This window comes from Rhyacophila brunnea, unplaced genomic scaffold (assembly GCF_057557595.1).
Source record: "Rhyacophila brunnea isolate RB1 unplaced genomic scaffold, BYU_Rbru_1.0 scaffold_17, whole genome shotgun sequence".
Classification (NCBI taxonomy): domain Eukaryota; kingdom Metazoa; phylum Arthropoda; class Insecta; order Trichoptera; family Rhyacophilidae; genus Rhyacophila; species Rhyacophila brunnea.
In genome coordinates this window covers 36,656,370-36,670,805 of record NW_028232827.1, presented here as the reverse complement: position 1 = coordinate 36,670,805, position 14,436 = coordinate 36,656,370, and the positions used below count along the sequence as shown (strand labels likewise).

The 14,436-nt window shown below is 31.7% G+C and overlaps 1 protein-coding gene across 1 annotated transcript in view; it reads left to right on the top strand.

Moving 5' to 3' along the window:
* The window catches only part of Samuel (SAM-motif ubiquitously expressed punctatedly localized protein), a 277,721-nt gene that overhangs the window by 223,707 nt on the left and 39,578 nt on the right, over window positions 1-14,436 (top strand). The gene's annotated exons all lie outside the window — the stretch shown is intronic.

Sequence of the window (14,436 nt, the reverse complement as noted above, 5' to 3'; positions counted from 1 at the left end):
ATTTTAAAGTTTGGCACGATTGTGTGATTTATCCTAAGCTGTGTTGATAGAATTATTTAATTTCAAATAAATGTAATACTGTAGTATATTTTTTATGGTTGAAACGTAGTTTGATAACTTCTTTCGAAGGTGTAGAGAAAGGTTTTGAACAGGGAACTGAAATACCTAACGTGTAAGGAGTAGCAGGCAACCGATCTCGACTGCGGAAGAATATGGGATAAACTTAAACACGTGTCAAGAATACGTTACACGTCGATGCTAATACTAACAACTGATCTCGGTTTATGCATTGACGCTCATTTAAAATTGATGTATTACACATACTATTGCACGTCCATAATGCATGGTACATTTTCGTATGACACTCATACATTAAAAGCCCCGCATCAAAATGTAGTGCATTTAAAATAGCCTATCGGAATACTATTTATTAATCTGTTCTGCGGTTTTGAATTATTCTGATTATTTTTATTTTATTTAAAAAATATATATCAGAAATAAAAATGTAATTAACTTGACTTTTTTTTATTTATATCTAAATGCGTATTTAATAATTCAAATTTTAAATTATTTTATTGCAGTAGTACAAGAATTTGATTAAGAACCACTAACTTTACCGTCTAAAACAATAAATATGTTTTTTTTTAAATATAATGTAATCATTTATCTTATATCAATGGAATGTAACATCAATGTATATATTGTTAAATAAGCATCAGTTAAAACTTCCCTGCGTAGTAAGCTTCAAAGCTTAAAAATAATAGCATAAACTAATTTTATTTGTAAAAAGCCATTGTATCACTATCCATATAGTGTCTGTGCATGGCTATATATTTTCACTAAATATATGAGCGTAAATGTAATACAGCATATAAATGAAATACGATTTGACACTATTTACTTAGTGAAAATATATTTCGAATATATTACAAGTTTCATATGACACACGGTTCAATACCACATGCGGTTTCAATCTTTGGATTACTCATAAGAGAGTTTATACAGAATAAAACATTATTTGAAGTAATAATTCATTTGGTTTAAGGAATATTGTTAAGTTGTTATCAAGTTGGTATTTATGTTGAAAGTTTATAATATTGCAACAGGAGGTTGCTGCTAGGAATGTTAATTAAAACTGTGATAGTATTTCAATACGCTTTGATTGTGGGACAGAAAAAAAATCACTTCTGTTACCTGTATTGATTTCGAGTTGTATTGTTTCTCGGCAAAGTTCAGCACTACCATGTAGTGTCCATATTGAGAAATATCACAACAGGTGTACGGCATTGCGCGTGGGCCGGTAGAGCCAAGTTCGAGTCCGGCCGAGTAGTTATTTTGTTTTTTGCTATCTTACCTATCAGCGATCGAATGCCGCCGGAGATATTAATACAGCGAATGACTCTCAACGTTTATCGTTTTGCCTATGCTTCGATAGAACAAAATATTACAATTATTTTATGAAATAAATACAAAAGTATAATACTTAGGAAAATATAAAAAATTCATCATTTCGGTATTTTGGTAGTTACCACAGACGATGTCAATGACTGTCATAATATTTAACCAGGTAGTTATTATTTTACGTAAACTGAGTTAAAATTAGTACCAATGCCTAGTTCTGCCTAACCGAAAATCCGTCCTTGAATAATAAAGTGATGCTCCGATAGAATATCGACTACTTTCCTTCAACATCGATGTCTTTCTATTTTACTACAACCTCTTCTTCTAGAGCTTTAAGTTTAAGTTAAGGCGACGATTATTTTACTTTTACCATACACCAAAATCTGAAAAAAATAATTTCACTGTAAACTCACGATTTTATAAAACATTTCTACACACCCGTGTAGTAGTTTTATGTTAATTACAACTTTACATCGAGTAAAGGCAATCGTTGTTTTATATAGAGTATAGATTAATTCAATACTTATTGATATTAATTGAAAAACTTGGACGGAAGGGGACGGAAGGGAACTCACGATTTTATAAAACATTTCTACACACCCGTGTAGTAGTTTTATGTTAATTACAACTTTACATCGAGTAAAGGCAATCGTTGCTTTATATAGAGTATAGATTAATTCAATACTTATTGATATTAATTGAAAAACTTGGACGAAAGGACGGAAGTGCTCAGCGTGGGTCAAAATGGAGATTTTATTCTTTTTTCAAAGCATGATCCTGGACATTCCTTAAACGTTATAGATAATCTATTTACATAATTTTGAACCCTTATTATCCTTTATATTTATTTTAAACATTTTATGACTGCATAAAGTATTTTTATTACATAAAATAGTATTCTTTTAAACCTCTCGCTCTAATGTTTTAGAATATAGTCATATTTCAGTAAATGTGTAGTGGTGTTAAGATTTTTTACATTTATTAATTTTTAAACGCATTTATAAAACCATCAGTATAATTTATATCGACATTATTATAGTGAAATATTTACGATTAAAAATTATATTGATAATCTCTGTGATCCCAAATTTGACAAGAATTAGGCATTTTATTATTCAAAAAATGAGCAAGATTAACACATTTGAAAATAATTATAAAGATACTGATGATAAGCTATATCTTTGACCATTCAAATGTGATAAATATCTTACGAATAATGATTGCTTTATAATAATTATTGACCTAAGAATATGGTAGTATTTTTTTGAAATACGCCAATTCTTTTGGCATTCCCTAGTGGTTAAGCTACAACATACGGCTATAGCCATAAATTGACAATTGTAAAATTAGTGAGAAAATAGTGAAATTGACAAATATTGAAATACTTACCAAGTATTAAAATAATAATTAAAATATAAATATATATTTTAAAAGTACCTATAATTAATGAACGTCTATTTATTTTCGATTTGTATTGGATTGCATGATGCCTAGTTGTCCCTGCCTCAAATCGTCCTAGACCCACCATTGTTGAATATTTTATATTTTGGGGGAAATGGATAAGTACTATAAGAATAGCGTATCTCTTATAGGTGATATGAAAGTCAGCTGTTCAGTTAAAAAGTATATATTTCTTAGTTATTTTATTATTCCATTAAATATAACATATTTTGAAAATCTCTGTGATAGAAACGTTTAACCACCTGACAAAGATACTATTTTGTACAGTAATACTAAACGTTATGATCACTATCGATTCGACGAATGCAAGGCAAACCAAAATTTAATTGGTTAACTATTGCGAATTGTTTGCACAAATACCTTTCCATTAATCAAGTTTTCTAAATAGTATGATTGTCTTGGAAAATATTGTATATCATAGATTAAAATTGTTGATACATAGTTAAGTTGTCAGAAAACTGCAATTAAATAAATTATGAATTATTATTTGTATACTGTTGATAGAAAAGCTGCAATTGAACTGTGTTATATATATATTTAAAGATTTAGTAACATATTCAAATATTATATAGGAAAATAATTTATTTTTATTTTAATTTTTTACAAATTAAAGATAACATAATCATTTAACTTCAGATACGAAACGGACTCATAGATTTTTCTTTGCTAGACTTTGCATTTATTTTTAAATCATATGTCCCGCAGGGAGTAAAACTTGACTTAAATATTTAGTCAGGATGTCGATGAATGTCGGAGGCGAAGAAGAAAAACTCCATTAATTGGTTACATGTAAATTGTACGTAATACATTTCGCCGTGGCACTGTATACTATACGGTCTCCAATTTTATTAGATTCAATATGAACATTAATTCAATTTTCATTGCTGATTTTGGCAAAATTCATGAATTTAAGCATGAAAACTTAACCTAACCTAAGCGAACCCAACCTAACAAATAATCCAGTATATCAGCTGTTTTCAAAATTTGTTTGCTGCTGACTTTCTGTAAAGTGTAAACCGACAAGAACCATGTTTTATTTAGAGATGAATTTTATGTTAGTACCTACTGTACGACCTTTCGAAGACGGTCTTTAATATACTGCCATATATTTCCGATACAACATTTTACGGTGTAATACGACGAACTGCATACATACAAGTTTCCGGACACGCTATTAAATGTGTTTACAGACTACTCCAATGGGCACGTAGTTGCTTAAATATATAGTAAATAAATTTTAATGCTAGATGAGGTATATTATGAAAAGTCATTATAAGGATTATTAACACACAACGACAAACAGCATTTGGTCTCCATAACGTGAAAATATTTATTATGTGTATTACAAATTGCATAAGACTAAAGTCCTACATATTAATATAATATAAATACTTACTATCAATTTGAATGAAGCGGTTCTATGGTTATTAAATCTTCGCGCTTACCCATGCATTGAGGTCTTTTACCATCTACGCCGTAGAGCTTTTGCGCCCCAACTGTATGTTTGCAATATTATTTTCATATGTGTAACTAACTGCTATGATCCCACTTTATTTATGTATGTACGTCGATTTTCAACGTCGGGTGCGTGATTTTGGTTGCAGTGGTACGTAACCGGTGTGCCGCGGGCGGAATACGGCAATTTCGAAATGATTAAAACTCTGCAGTAGATTGTATTATGTATGGCTTTTGGATGGCCACGGGGCAGAGACGCGCAAGTCGCGCGCGCATGCGGTTATATAAAGTCGGACTCGGTGGCCTAAAATGCTGACTTTTTGAATTTTATTTTTTTACAAGTACCCGACGTAAAAACCAAAACACGCAATGTAAGACATCGTGCTACACATAAAATGTACTGTACGTCGCACTTAGATAATGGAATGAGCGTATACGTTTTTTTAGTTATTTTATGTTATACGGTACGTGTCAATAAAACAATAATTACATTTTAGTTTCAGATAAAAAAAATATTATTTTATTCTCAAAATAAGACTAATTATACAATCTTACTGATATACTAAGTATAATATAGATGCTTGTTTATCAACGAGCTGAAATGTATTGCTGTTAAAACTACTTAACAGATTATTAAAAAATATAAATACGAAAGCCAGTCGTCATATTAAGTCAAGACTTCGACGGCATTTATAGTGTATGCCTTAACGAGAGGCAAGCCTTTAAAATGTAAATACATAGTACCTTGAATATTTCTAAATATTACCAATATTTATTTCATATAAATATTAAAAATAACGTTCTCTTTATTAACACACGTTTACGTATATTCCACAATTATCCACACTTGATAATCGTACCTTCTTACATCTACACTCAGAAGGTAACGTACTTATATTAAATGGGACAGTATACAATTGGCTTTCATTTTGGTATATCGATCCAATTTTAGTAAGTTTCTATGGTATTTGAGTATCCTTTGGGTGCCCTATAGACTCTATGATTCACATACGTATTTTATCACTGGTAGCACATATTATAAGAACAGGTGGGCTCATTTGAATGGAGTGTGCTGTGCGGTATCTTTGGATCCATCAATGACACACAGTAACATGTAGATTCAATGTACGTATTATGATAATACGATAGTCTACACATTCACATTGTAATATGCATAGAAAATGAATGTGTCAAATGGAACAAAAAAACTACCAATCGTAAATCCTGAAGGAAAATGATGAATGACAAGATTGAAGAATGGTGCTGAGTAGATTTTAAAGGACCTGGCATCTTAAACGGAATAGAAGTGGCTTTGGAGACATCTGAATGGAGACAGATGATAGAAGACGTCAAGACCCATATATGGTTATTGCACCAGAAAGAGGAAGAAGAATGATATGAATAAAATGTGATAGTTAAAGATAATAATAGTTAATGAAGTCAAATACCTCCAGTAATTGTAATATTATTATAACGTTTCTATGTCATTTTTGGCCACCCGTTAGATTCGTCCGAGTGTCCATTCCCAACTAATAACTCCGCTTGGTCGGAGAGCGAAGACTTGAGTGAGTCCATCGGGGGCAGATTGTAAAAAGAATATTATAACAATATCGATCAACAAAAGAGCTTGTCGGGTTCACAAAGGTCGGATGCGGTTGCGGCCCCAGGCATTGACACGCCCTGCCATTAGGGGTGTGCCAAGTGTTTGTTGGATTCTCTGTTATTATCATTTTGTATAATTATTTAATAATAAACTCTTCTTGAGGTTGTTTACGATTTGTAGCACAATGCGATCATAATATCTAGAATATATAAGCAGTAAATGAACAAAACATATTGAGTTTCAATATAGAAATACTAATAACTAGTTTTCTAGGGAATTAAATCTAATTTTAAAATGTCTGGAATGTCCTTATAATTAATGTCTCGTAAAAAAAATGTTATTACAAACCTCCACTCTATGAAGGCACATATTATGATAATATTAGGATCAGCCATAGTCAAAAGAAAAAAAATGAAAATATATAAAAGTTCATAGTTAAGTAGGTAATCATTATTATAATCCAATTAATTATCTTAAAATCTTAAATAAGGATTTCAAATTTTATATACATAAGTATTTATTATTAATATTACATTTTTTTTCATCTGGCAAATCAATACAATTTCACACAAATTATTATGTATAAAATATACGTATTTAACTGATAATAATAAAAGTCACTTTTATTCTGATAAAATATTTTGGATTTTTCGGTGTTTGAATATTGTTCAAAACTATATGGTGTGATCTCTTACTTTGAAAAGAATACTTAATACGAGTACCAATACAGCGAGTTACTTATCAACGTAGCCTAGTCTTTCACTTAGGACTTAGGTGAAAGACTAAATTTGCAAGCTAATAACCAATAGTTGTTCAACGTGTATAATAATTATTATTAATCGTAAATTAATTACGAATCTCGTGCACAGTTAGCACGAAAGAATAAGACGTATATATTATTATGAAGAATATTATACATTATATTATGAAAAAATATAGTAAGAACAACAAATTGTTTTTATTAAAAAATAAACGACAAAAAAGATGCCATGACCCTGCATCATCCATCAAGAGTTCCCTAATAACGGGTTGGCAATAGCCTCCGGCCGCTACCGACTGCTTCTACCCCCTCACTCCCCACTTCTTGAAAGAGCCACATTCTACGTCTACTCCTCACTCCTCCTGACTCCTGACTCTTGCAGCTCGAAACGTCTCCTTTGACCCTCCCACAAATTCCCGGACCCCGTCTTGAACGGACCAAATTATCCCCACCAAGTACGCAATTACGCGCCACTGGCTTCCAAATGGAGGGACGGGAACCGATTTGTCAGATAAATGTATCTGCTTCCAAGTATTTTGATTTTACATCTGCGAAGACTTATCAGACAGGTTCTTTACCTTTGTATCTTAGTTGTATATGTTCGAAATAGTATACTCGTATTATAATATTATTTCCACAATCTAAAAGCTCGGTTCAAGATAAATAAAAAGGATATCAAATTAAAACATTCTTCTTTCCTAGAAAAAATCGACGTTTTTTTAAACAAATATAATAAATGCTGGCGCTTTTAGCAGTGGACTGTAATTTGAGAGTGATGCCGGATTGGTGAATGACGGATATAGGAAAGGATTTACAAAAGATGCCAGACACTGACCTTTATGTTGAGAGGGCTGGCGCGCACTGGGGTAAACGGACGATACACTTTTGATGGATGATATATTATGAGGTTGATGAATGGTGATGATAAGTTCAGGATGGATGCTATAGACGCGACGTTCACTCAAACCGTAACAGATTTAGTGCAACGAAGGTCGAACAGATACGTTTTGTATAAGTCACGCTGTAGTTACCGACGGTAAAGCTATAACAAGCTTGCCCACGTCCGCTTTCTGCTAACTGATTGTTATTCAATCACGGTCGCTTGATGACCCGTAATTTCTCGTCGTCTGGTCATGTGATAATAAGAAATTAGGGATTTGGAAGTAGGTGGGAAGAAAGAAATGGAGGCTAGCATATTTGGCTCAACCATAATATAATATAATATAATATGTCATATACTGTTAATTATCAAAAAATATTTTCACTGCATTAGAGAAAACTTAACAACCTAAATTTTAATAATAACCTTAATCATAGTACATATGTAATAATGAGATGGAATCCTTTAACGAATACACATTTGAAAAAGTTTTCTTCATTGTAAATTATTTACTTTTTATTTTTAACTTAACATTTAAAAAAAAAATTCTAGATACGTATTGATTAATTGAAACACTTTAAAATGGAAACTATCAATAATGTAAGAATATTTGTCTAATATAACTTTTTAAAGAATGATAGGCATTATTGATATGTATCTCATTAGTTAGCTAGTACAAAATAGAATAGTACAAAACTTAAATCCATTAGAACATCAATAATTTATTTAAAATTACAAGCTTAATATTTTAGTATTAGTTAAATAAAATACTTTACATTGTATTTATCAGTTAAAATATATTAAATCCTCTGCATTATTGAATTAATACAACAATTATATGAGAACCATTCTATTAACTAAGTGTTTTTAATAATCTACTTAACAAATACAATTCTAATTTTGTGTATTTTCTATTTTTTTCAGGTAAGAGAGAATAGATTTTGATGATAAATTTATACTTTTAAGTATATACAGAAACATAGGACAGCGGTAAGATTTTATATGTTTAATACTTTGGACGCGGAAGACGCACACGGTGCGTAATGACCAGGCGGCCGATCGATGTAATTAACGTGCATTTTAAAGGGGGCAATTAAAATCTCATTATCTATTCAGCAGCGAAAGCGTTAATTACGTTATATTAACATTAAATAAAAATGTATTTATCTTTTGACTAATTCAAGCACCAAAAAGCTGTATATTATTAATTCTATTTGAGTCGCTTTTTTGCGACCTAGGTTTCGCCTTTTGGCATCTTTCGACGCTGTATATACTCACCAAATGCAAACAAATACTGACAGCGAACACTCTTAACTCTAACTTATGTAATAAATCAATACAATAAAGTAAGTAATACTCTATTACCGACCTATCAAGTCAAGGGTCACAATACTCACAATACAAATAATATTATATCAAACAAATTATGAATAGTTGAAGTGTTAGTAAAAAAAACCCCTATCTTATTAATAATAATAATACACTCGATAAGAAATCTTCAAAACCTAATAATATATCATTAGTACTTATAAACAATAAAAATACTACATTCAAGAGGTGTAAAATCGTAAATTCTAGGAACAATGGTAACGTATTGGAAATTAATGGAGTTAACGAATGAGATATTATATCTTTGATAAAATGTCTTTAAAAGTTATTAGTTAAACAATTAATATTCAATAATATTCTTACATAATACCTACTTTATTATTTTTATAATATTATTTTTTAATTTAAATTCAATCAAGTACCTTTGGTGGATAATATTAATATTAAAAGAGAAAAGTTTTAGAAGTTTTGCCGTCGAGTGTTATCTCGTACGAACAGTTTGTTTTCGTTTTTTCATACATTTTCGCAAAATTACTGGCAAAACGTTTTACGAGATATTTTTATGAGTTAAAAAATGAAGTATGACTACCCATCCGCAAAAGCTCGCGATAAAAAGATTCTTTAATAATATTGTATGCTATTAACGTTATCAAACACACGAAAAAATCTACCTCTTAAGCATACTAGGTGATAGTTTATTGCTTGCTATGAATGGAAGTTCATATTTAATTTGTATGAATAGTTCCTCATCCCAGGTGTAAATATGTAGTTGTATTGATGTAAATGTGCTTTTATTAGTTTTGAGTGTGTTTTATTAGGTTATTCTCTACCAGTCAGTTGGTTACTCCTCTTCCCTTTTAACGTTGCCGGCCTATCGCTTTCGGGGTGACTCTGGGTTTCAGTGCCTTATAGGGTTCCTTCATCAACCTTATAGATAATAGTCTGTCGCATCTAATAACGTGACCACCATTAACCATAGTGGGTTTAAATTGTTCAGCTTTAATTATATTAATGAACTTAGCATTCGTACGAGTGCGCTATTTCTCAATTTCTTACCAGCCCAAGTGTTCTTCGAAGGATTTTGTTTTCTACATAACACATAATATTTGATCTAATTTAATTTGATTTATTATACTTTTTGTGACCGCCTGTTATTGGGATCATCACATTCTATTTTTTTTATATTATATTATATTATATTCATATTTATCCTCTGAGATTGATCCCATTGGTTGACCTAAATAAAAAAAAAGAAAGAATACTTAGATAGCCTTGATTTTGTTTCTCCATTAGGCTTCAGACTCCGACTATTGGTTTCTTCAGGGAACACAAACACAATAGAAAGTGGGTTGCAGTGAGTGTTGAGAAATATGGGATAAACTAAAACCTGGTTTTAAAGTACTTTAAAACAGAGGTGATTTCAAATAATATTTGTTCCTCGATAGTCGAATTCTTAAATACGTCTATATGTAAAAGTATTAACACAAAAAACCTATACCCAACATCGCCAACTTATATTTTTTATTGCCAGATCCAGCATTTTTTAATATACATCATAATCACACATATGGGATATGGCGTTAAATCTAGTGTTATTCGACACCGCAAAAAGCTTTTAATTTCTAATATGCTGACCTAACTAATCAATAAAATAAATGCAAAATATAATATGACATAGGTGAAGTCCAAAGTTTCTTACATGCATTAATATTTAGTTGTATGAATTATTTTGTAAGTCACAAAACAATAACTTCTTATATATTATTGGTCTCGTGAAAGTACTGGCTGTAATAATTATGACTTACTTTTTATATTAGTTATTTTTTGATTATGTGAAAATCTAGCATTTTTTTTGTTAATTACCTTATTTTATTACTCTATCTGGCTTTTTTATGAATATAGCAGTTGGCAACACTGCCTGTACTTGTACACATATAAAATTAAATATTTTATAAAAACTGTAATATGTACCCAATGCAATTAAAAACGATTAGTTGGCCACAGTGTATGAATATAAAAAAAATGTGGAAATATAATGAGTGTAATGAACGCGAGGTGGCGATCTGGCATTATTATGCTGTGAGAAAAACAATGTGATTTGATCGTTAATAATCTTCATTATTCTTCTTATGATAATGTAACACTTATTATTTACTTCCATCGCGATGAATCGGCACGCGCCAAGAAGCGTGGCGGCGGATTCCGCGACCAATGTCGTGCCGAGCTCATCCCAGTTTTATTGTTAATGGGTAAATTTCTACAAAAAACAATGACGGAGCAGGGTCGTCACAAAATAATCACGATAATTTAAAAAAAAAAAAAAAATCTTAAAGACTGTCCACAAATTGACAACACAGTAAAAACGGAACTAGGCTTGACCCATCAATTAAATCTTGGAATAAAGTAATATAAAGAAATCTTTAATAATTATTTCACTCGCAATGGATGGGGGTGGTCACGTGCTGAATCATGAAGTCGTGGAGACTTAAGCGCGAGCTAAATAGAGGTGCATGTCGCTGACTATCACGTGACGTCACAGTAAGCTGCCGCTACGGGAAAAAACAGTGTAATGCCGTTTTTATTGGTATTTAAAATGTTGTCAGATTGATGCTCTCATCCCGAAGCACATTTTGAACCTTTAAGTTCAAATGAACATTGTCATTTAGCAAAATCTGCCAAAATCCTAATACAAAATATTAATACATTACGCACACTGAGATCTATAGGGTCATAACTGCAAAAAACCCAAAAATTACTTATGAATGCAGTTCGATAGAAAAAAAATCTTTTTTTTTTAATGCTATATGGCATTAACTGCTATTTGGAAGTAGTGACTTCCTACACAATTGTGTCCATGGTTATTTTATATTTAAAATTTTAATTTAGAGCTGTATAGAGGCATTATCTTACATGATGCCCTGTTGCCTAAAAATATTTCATCTTTGGTACAATATTTAATGTGCTAGACCGCCGTATTTTTCAGCAGTCTACTGCAATTAAATAAATTGTAGTTAATTATTTAACAATCAAACACAAATTACTCAAGATCATGTAATTTGCAGTTATGACCCTATAGATCTCAGTGTGCGATTAGAGTTGGCACTATCCATCATTGGATTTACAGAGGTGGTGGTCGTTCAAATTATTCTGCAGAATGACGAAACCATAGACTAAATTTGTCGCCGTGATAGCGTGATAGTCCGCGACATGCACCATAATGTATTTCGCGCTTTACGTGTTTCTTTTCAATTTATATTTAGAGACAAAACATTGGTCTAATACGTTAAGTAAGTGGCTAATATTCATTTCTCGTAAAATATCTGTTATGAAACCTCTTTGTGAGTTAGTCAATATACACATCGGATAGTAACGCCAATGAATTATGATTTATAATATAGATAAAAATATAAATAATATAGATAAATTATGAATTATAATTATAGATAAATTCTAATGGATTCAAATGTTGTACTATCCTATTTGAGTAAAAACTTAAACCCATCAGAATTTAAATTCAAATTCCATCAAGTACCGTCGCTCGATGCTATTAATAATATAATAGATATTTAATAATGTTGAAAATTATATCTCTTTGTGTGCACGGCTAAACAAATATGTGTGCTTGTCCTTGATGGAGGCGTTCCATATGAGCATCTCGTCCCTTTCCGTATACATTTTAGGATATTTCCAGATGATGTGGTTTGCACAGGGAACTTAACGGAATAAACTTAAACACGTATCAAGAATACGTCATACGTTGAATACTGACTACTAACTGCTCTCGGTTTATGTATTGACTCTCATTTAAAATTGGTGAATTACACACACTATTGCACGTGCATAATGCGTGTTTCATTTTCGTGCGACACCCACATAACCCTCAAAATGTAGCGTATTGAATATAGCATATCGGACTTCTATTTATTATCTGTTTTGTAGGTTTGCATCCTGTATCTTTCCACCATATGGAGATGTAGAGCGGGTTACGAAACCAAGCTAGAGCCGCCAGCAAACCCACCATGTCCAGTGAAAAATTGAATAGTGTCAAAGCGGTTATCTCTATGCGCCAATTGATATTTGAAAGAATAATAAGTATATAAGTATGTGTACTTACTCTTGGTGGAGGTACCTATAACATTTTCACTGCCAAGTCTTTGACGCCGAACCTAGCGTCATTATTTTATGTATTGTCTTCTTTCTTATTGATCGTTTTTCAGTATCAAGGTATGGAATAGTTCTATATTATTTAATTTGAGTGATATTATATATTTTTTTCGTATCTTTCACTTGGCACCCCTTACAAAACTAGCTCGTTAAATTCAAAGGCCGATACAGTAATCTCGCTATAACAATATTCAGAATAACAATAATAATAGACTGCGCGAGCATTTACAAGGCACGCGAACATATATTATTTATAATATCGCTACTCGCGTAAAGATTGTATCGTGTGTTTTGATAATAAAGGGTCTCGGTTCTAATAGATGTATTAGAACTAAATAGGGGTAATGGATTTTTAAATAAATAAACATTTATAACTTATACATTTTCTTACATTAAGGTATAATTTTGAGGTACTGACTTTTTATCCTCGTTATCTGCAGGACTCCCTAATATATATATTGTCGAAGAGCTCCTCTAGAATATAAAACAACTTTCTGCAGAGTAAAACTACCCTGCTAGTGGACTATAACTAACCATTATTTAATCGTATTTATAACAAGAGGTGCATGTTGGGCATCACGCGAAAGGACCGTAAGAAGAACGAATGGGTTAGAAAGCAGACAAGAGTACGCGATGTAATAGACGTTGCCAAACAGCTGAAATGGAGATGGGCGGGGCACATTGCTCGCCGAAAGGACGGTCGCTGGACAAATGCTGTCACCCAGTGGTACCCAAGGGGTACGAAACGGCCACAGGGTCGCTCTAAAAGCCGCTGGATTGACGAACTGGTAAAGTTCGGCGGAAATACGTGGCAGCGAACGACACAGGACCGAGAGAGTTGGAGAAAGCTTGGGGAGGCCTTCATCCAGCAGTGGATTGACCCCGGCTGATGATGATGATAACAAGTAATATTAAATAAGGCAGTGGTGGGGTGTGGAGGTAGGCTGTTAAGATTCGACATGAATAGTGCACGCAAAATTTGTCAGTCACACTTTTTTCTTATCATTGAACTAAGATTTTTTTTGCAGAACAATTTGCAAATCGCTCTGGTTAGTTTTTAAAATTCAATTAAACCCTGCCTAAACCAATGGCTATCCGACAAAATAGTCATATTTTTTTGTTTTCGTTACATTAAGAATAAATAATATTAAATATTAGTGTGTTGGTTAGTTTTTTCTTAATTTATTAAGCCCTGCGTAAAGCAAACCATAATCGATAAAAAATTCTTCTATCTATAAAATAATTAAAATTATGTATCGTTTAATGGTATAATTTTAGATATTTCATAGATAAACGAATATTTTTTGATTTATATCTACTATGACTTGGATTAGGCAGGGTTTATAATTATGAATTTTGGAAACTAACAAACATTATCTACAC